Source organism: Oryctolagus cuniculus, chromosome 5, assembly GCF_964237555.1.
Source record: "Oryctolagus cuniculus chromosome 5, mOryCun1.1, whole genome shotgun sequence".
Classification (NCBI taxonomy): Eukaryota; Metazoa; Chordata; class Mammalia; order Lagomorpha; family Leporidae; genus Oryctolagus; species Oryctolagus cuniculus.
The window spans coordinates 144,830,311-144,836,310 of NC_091436.1; positions in this window are offsets into that span (position 1 = coordinate 144,830,311).

The window sequence follows — 6,000 nt, forward strand, 5'->3', positions numbered from 1 at the left end:
ATCCAGCTCTCTGCTATGGCCTGGGAAAGCAGTAGAAGATGGCCCAAATCCTTGGGCCCCTGCATCCAAGTGAAAGACTCGGAAGAGGCTCCTGGCTCCTGGCTTCGGATCGGCGCAGCTCCAGCCGTTGCGGCCATCTGGGGAGTGAACCAGCAGATGGAAGACCTCTCTCTGTCTCTACCTCTCTCTGTAATTCTTTCAAATAAATAAAATAAAAAAATTCTAACAGCCATAGTTGTGAAATGTTTTTCATGAAAATATGTTAAGCAATAACTATTAAAATTGCAAAAAAATTTAGTTTTGTAAAATATAATAGTGTGATAAAATATATACCTTCATTTTTGATGGATTGAGAAGGCAAAAAAAAAATGACTCTCGTATAGGAAATTTAAGTTATACAATTAACAAGATTGACTTGAAAGATTTTTGGAACTCTAAAAATAGAGAATACATTTGTTTTTACAGTGTGTTATAGACTTGAATCTATGTTAGATAAAGGGAAAGTCTTTCAGTTTGAAAAGTAAATATTACACAGGCCACAGTCTCTAAGGCAATGAAACTAAAAGAGAAGAAAGATTAACCAAAGTAATCCAACCAATGAAGAAGCTTAAGGGCCAGTACTGTGGCATAGCAGATTAAGCCGCCTCCTACAGCACTGGCATCCCATACAGATGCCAGTTCAAGACCTGGCTGCCCCACTTGCAATCCAGCTCCCTGTTAATGGGCCTGGGAAAGCAGTGAGAGATGACCCAAATCCTTGGGCCCCTATCACACATGTAGGAGACCTGGATCAATCTCCTGTCTCCTGGCTTCAGATCGGCCCAGCCCTGGCCATTGCAGCCATTTGAGGCGTCAACCAGTGGATGGAAGCTCACTCACTTTCTCTCTCTCTCTCTCTCTTTCTCTGCCTCTCCCTCCCTGTAACTCTGCCTTTCAAATAAATTAGGTTGTTTTTTGTTTTGTTTTATTTTGTTTTTGTTTTTGTTTTTTGTTTTGTTTTGACAGGCAGAGTGGACAGTGAGAGAGAGAGACAGAGAGAAAGGTCTTCTTTTGCCGTTGGTTCACCCTCCAATGGCCGCCACGGCCGGCGCACAGCGCTGATCCGATGGCAGGAGCCAGGAGCCAGGTACTTTTCCTGGTCTCCCATGGGGTGCAGGGCCCAAGCACCTGGGCCATCCTCCACTGCACTCCCTGGCCACAGCAGAGAGCTGGCCTGGAAGAGGGGCAACCGGGACAGAATCCGGCGCCCCAACCGGGACTAGAACCCGGTGTGCCGGCGCCGCTAGGCGGAGGATTAGCCTAGTGAGCCGCGGCGCCGGCCCATAATTAGGTTGTTTTTTAAAAGAAGCTTAATTACTCTTTTAAATAATTCTTGAATCAAAGAAAAAAGTAATATCACAATAACAGTTTAGAGACAACCAAAGGGCTACATATAAAAGATTATAGAGGGGCCGGCGCTGTGGCACAGCAGGCTAAAGCCCCAGTCTGCAGTACTGGCATTCCATATGGGCACTGGTTTGAGTCCTGGCTGCACCACTTCCAATCCAGCTCTCTGCTATGGCCCAGGAAAGCAGTAGAAGATGGCCCAAGTCCTTGGGCACCTGCACCCATGCGGGAGACCCGAAGAAGCTCCTGGCTCCTGGCTTCAGATTGGTACAGCTCCAGCCGTTGCGGCCATCTAGGGAGTGAACCAGTGGATGGAAGACCTCTCTCTCTCTCTCTCTCTCTCTCTGCCTCTCCTCTTTCTGTGTAACTCTGACTTTCAAATAAATAAATATTTTCAAAAAGAAGAAGAAGAGAGAGAAAATGGAGCAGAAACCAAGAGAATTAGGGCTTTTTTTTTTTTTTCATTCTGTTGGGCACAAGAACACGAGAAGCCAAGAACAGAGTGGGAATCTGGTGACGGCAAGGTCTTGGTTAATGTCCGGCTGGTGTACAACTCCAGGCAATGGGGTCGCGCTAAAAAGTGAATGGCAGGGGACCATCAGGCTAGCATCCCAAATCGGACTGCCTCCTTTGAGTCCTGCTTATTTCACTCCCATCCAACTTTCTGCCATCATGCACCCTAGAAGGCAGCAGGTGACAACTCCAGTAGGTGGGCCCCTGCTGTCCACATGGGAGACCCAGACTGAGTCCTGGGCTCCTGGTTTCATCTTCTTCTTTTTTTTTTTTTTTTTTTTTTTTTTGACAGGCAGAGTGGACAGTGAGAGAGAGACAGAGAGAAAGGTCTTCCTTTTGCCGTTGGTTCACCCTCCAGTGGCCACTGCGGCCGGTGTGCTGCGGCTGGCACATCGCGCTGATCTAGCCAGGAGCCAGGTGCTTCTCCTGGTCTCCCATGCGGGTGCAGGGCCCAAGCACCTGGGACATCCTCCTCTGCCTTCCCGGGCTACAGCAGAGAGCTGGCCTGGAAGAGGGGCAACCGGGAAAGAATCCGGCGCCCCGACCAGGACTGGAACCCGGTGTGCCAGCACCGCTAGGTGGAGGATTAGCCTATTGAGCCGCGGTGCCAGCCTGGTTTTGTCTTAACCCAGCTTTTGGGGAGTGAATGAGCAAATGGAAGATCTCTCTCCCTTTCTCTCTCTCTTTCTGCCTTTCAAATAAAATGAACAATAAATAGATAAATAACACTAAGTAAATGATAATGGGGAGAGGGCTCCACTGGTGAGAGGTTGGGAGGGAGTCTGGGAAGAGTGGAGCCACAGTCTGGCATGAAAGCCCCGGGGAGAGAATTTACATCAGGCACTCAAGAACTTTGGTGTTCTCTCTCTCTCTCTCTCTCTCTCTCTCTCTCCCTCTCGGTGGTTTCCAGGGCTCAGAAAGGAGCAGCAAAAGCAAACCAACAGTTTTCACGTTCATTTGTACCAACACTTGGTATTTTATAAATATGTCTGTCTTTCACAGTAGCTTTCAGTTGCTGACCAGATCAAAGCCAAACGCAGCTGCCACTGCCTCCTCCCACACCCGGTCATGTGGTCAGGTAATCTAACACTTTCTCAGGTGCCGCCCAGGTTGCCCTTTGGCCTCCTTGCTCCCTGTGTCACAGTCACTTTCTCCATTCACACTACTTGTTCTCAGTTTCATATCTCATGCCCACCAGACCTAACATGATGCTTTCGCTTCCCCCCAGTCTCCTTTCTCATGAGTAGAAATACAATTCAAAGTTAAAAACAGCCTGCCCTTTTAACCAGAATTTGGTGGGCAATATTTGTATCTGTATTTAAAGCATCGACAGTCCTTGGTTTCTGTCAGTGTAAAACGGAGAAGGCTGAATCCATGATCTTTAAGGACTCAGATTCGGAAGTCAGGTTAGGAGAGCCCGGCGATCTTAGCTTTGGAAATTCCCCCACCTACTGGTGGGTCCTGCCTGTTCATTCTCTACAATTAGATTGGCAGCCGTTTTGTGAGTTTGAGTATCTTTTAGAATGTCACCTGCCTTTTGTGAATGATGACGCATTTAAAAATCATCTGGAGTCATAGAATCAGAAATTCTGTTATACTGAAAATATATTATCAATTTCAATACAAAATGTTTTAAAACAGATAATTTTCTTAATGCTTTTTAACCACCACCAGGGGGCAGAAAAGCATCATATAGCAATTCTCTCCAAGTCTGGTTGGGGGAAAGGGGGTCTTAGTTTATGCGAATTTCTAAAATTTAGCACTAAAATCAAATTATTATTTTTTAAAGATTTATTTGTTTGAAAGAGTTATAGAAGAGAGATGGAGACAGAGAGTATGATCTTCCATTCACTGGTTCACTACCCCCCAAATGGCAGCAATAGTTAGAGTTGACCCAGGTGGAAGCCAGGAGCCAGGAGCTTTAACTGGGTATCCCAGGTGTGTGACAGGGGCTCAAACACTTGGGCTGCCTTCCACTGCTTTCCCAGGGTATCAGGGAGTTGGATTGGCAGTGGTGCAGCCAAGACACAAACTTTAGCATCCATATGGAATGCCAGCATCATAGACATCAGCTTTACCCACTACACCACTACGCCAGCTCCTCAAATTATTTTTTAATTCAGTTTTACTTGGTGTGTTGGGCACCTTATTTGCAGAAGAAATCTTTGGTGGTGGTTTCATTTTTTACAATTGCTTTCTATTGATACATTAAATCAGACAAACCTTATCCTGAAGTGCACAGCAAAGACCAATTTGACATCACAGATCTGACTTGCCATATACAAGGGAACTTACTTAAACTGGTGAAAAAGTGGGGCCGGCACTGTGGCATAGTGGGTTAAGCTGCTGCCTGAAATGCCAGCATTCCAGCTGCTCCACTTCTAATCCAGCTCCCTTCTAATGTGTCTGGGAAAACAGCAGAAGACGACCCAAGTGCTTGGGCCCCTGCACCCAAGTGGGAGACCTGGATGAGGCTCCCAGCTCCTGGTTTTTGGCCTGGCCCAGCCTTGGCTGTTGTGGTCATTTGGGGAGTGAACCAGAGGATGTAAGATGTCCCTCTCTCTCTCTGCCTCTCCTTCTCTCTCTGCAACTCTGGCTTTCAAATAAAAATTTTTAAAAGGTGGAAAAATGGAATTAGAAGTTTATTTTTCTGCAAAAATATTTTGAAATCCATACACAGTTTTTGGTAACATGCATTTTTCCATGAACTCTTTGAAGAGTCTCTATCCATGAATTTCAAAAACTTTTTGCACCACAATTAGCTTATCTTTTGATTCCTCTTTGCACAAATTTTTTGAAGTATGCTCATTACTTGTAAAAATAGTTGAAATATATTTACAAACTAAATCTCACTAAAAGTTGGAGCAATCCTTATAAAACATATTTGTAGCTGCCCAAATTTTAAGAACTGTCTTTAGCTGACATGGAGTCAAACATAGCTAAAAAGAGTCACTTCCCTAAAGGCTTCTCTTCCAAAACAAATGCCTAAAAGAGTAGAATGCAATCATTATCTCTACTTCCCCACCTTCCATTCTGTCTTCAGTCAGCTTTTCACTGCTCTCCCCCTAAAACTACCCAGGCAAAACCATGCATGACGTCCTGATGGCCAGCCCAGGGTCTTTAGTTGAGAGGGTCGTAAGCCAGTTCTGCTGATTTAAGAGGAATGCATTGCAAGGATAGCACAGCTCCTGAAACGGATGGGGAAAGTATCATTTGCGAGAGTTATCGACGATCTCATCAGGTAAGGAATTTCTGCTGGCATTGAGTTTATTCCATCCCTGGATCACTTGGCCCAAGTTTCCAAGTCCCTGATGAGCCGGCCACCTGGCTAACCTTAGGTGGCACGCCCACCCTGCGGCCTGGGGCTGCAGTGCAGGATGCCCAGACGGTCCTCCCACAGCTGCCCATCTGGGGAGAGGATCAGTCAGCTAGAGGAAATGCAGGCACTGTTATCGCGTGAGAGAGAGAGAGAGAGAGAGAGAGAGAGAGAGAGAGAGAGAGAGAGAAGAAAAGAAAACGCCCAGCACAGTCTTCATCCCTCCTGATTTCCTCATGGTTCTGACCGCAGGTGTAGCCCCTGCCATGATTCATTTTAGCCGTCAATTTGAATGGGTCAGGGGTGCGCAGATGACCCATTCTATCTGGGTGTGTCTGGGATGGGGGTTCTCAGACGAGGTCAGCACTCAGCACAGCAGGTTGCCCTCTCCATGAAGGGTGGGCACCATCGAATCCATGGATTGCCTGAATAGAACAAAAGGCAGAGGAAAGAGGATTTCATACCCCATTTAACGTTTATTCATTTCTTTTATTTATTTATTTAAGATTCAGTTTATCTATTTGAAAGAGTTACAGAGAGAGAGAGAGAGAGAGAGAGAGGTGTCTTCCATCCGTTGGTTCACTCCCCAGATGGCTGCAATGGACGGAACTGCACCGATCCGAAGCCAGGAGCCAGGAGCTTCTTCTGGGTCTCCCATGTGGGTGCAGGGGCCCAAGGACTTGGACCATCTTCTACTGCTTTCCCAGGCCATAGCAGAGAGCTTGATTGGAAGAGGAGCAGCCGGAACTAGAACCGGCACCCCTATGGGATGCCAGCGCTTCAGG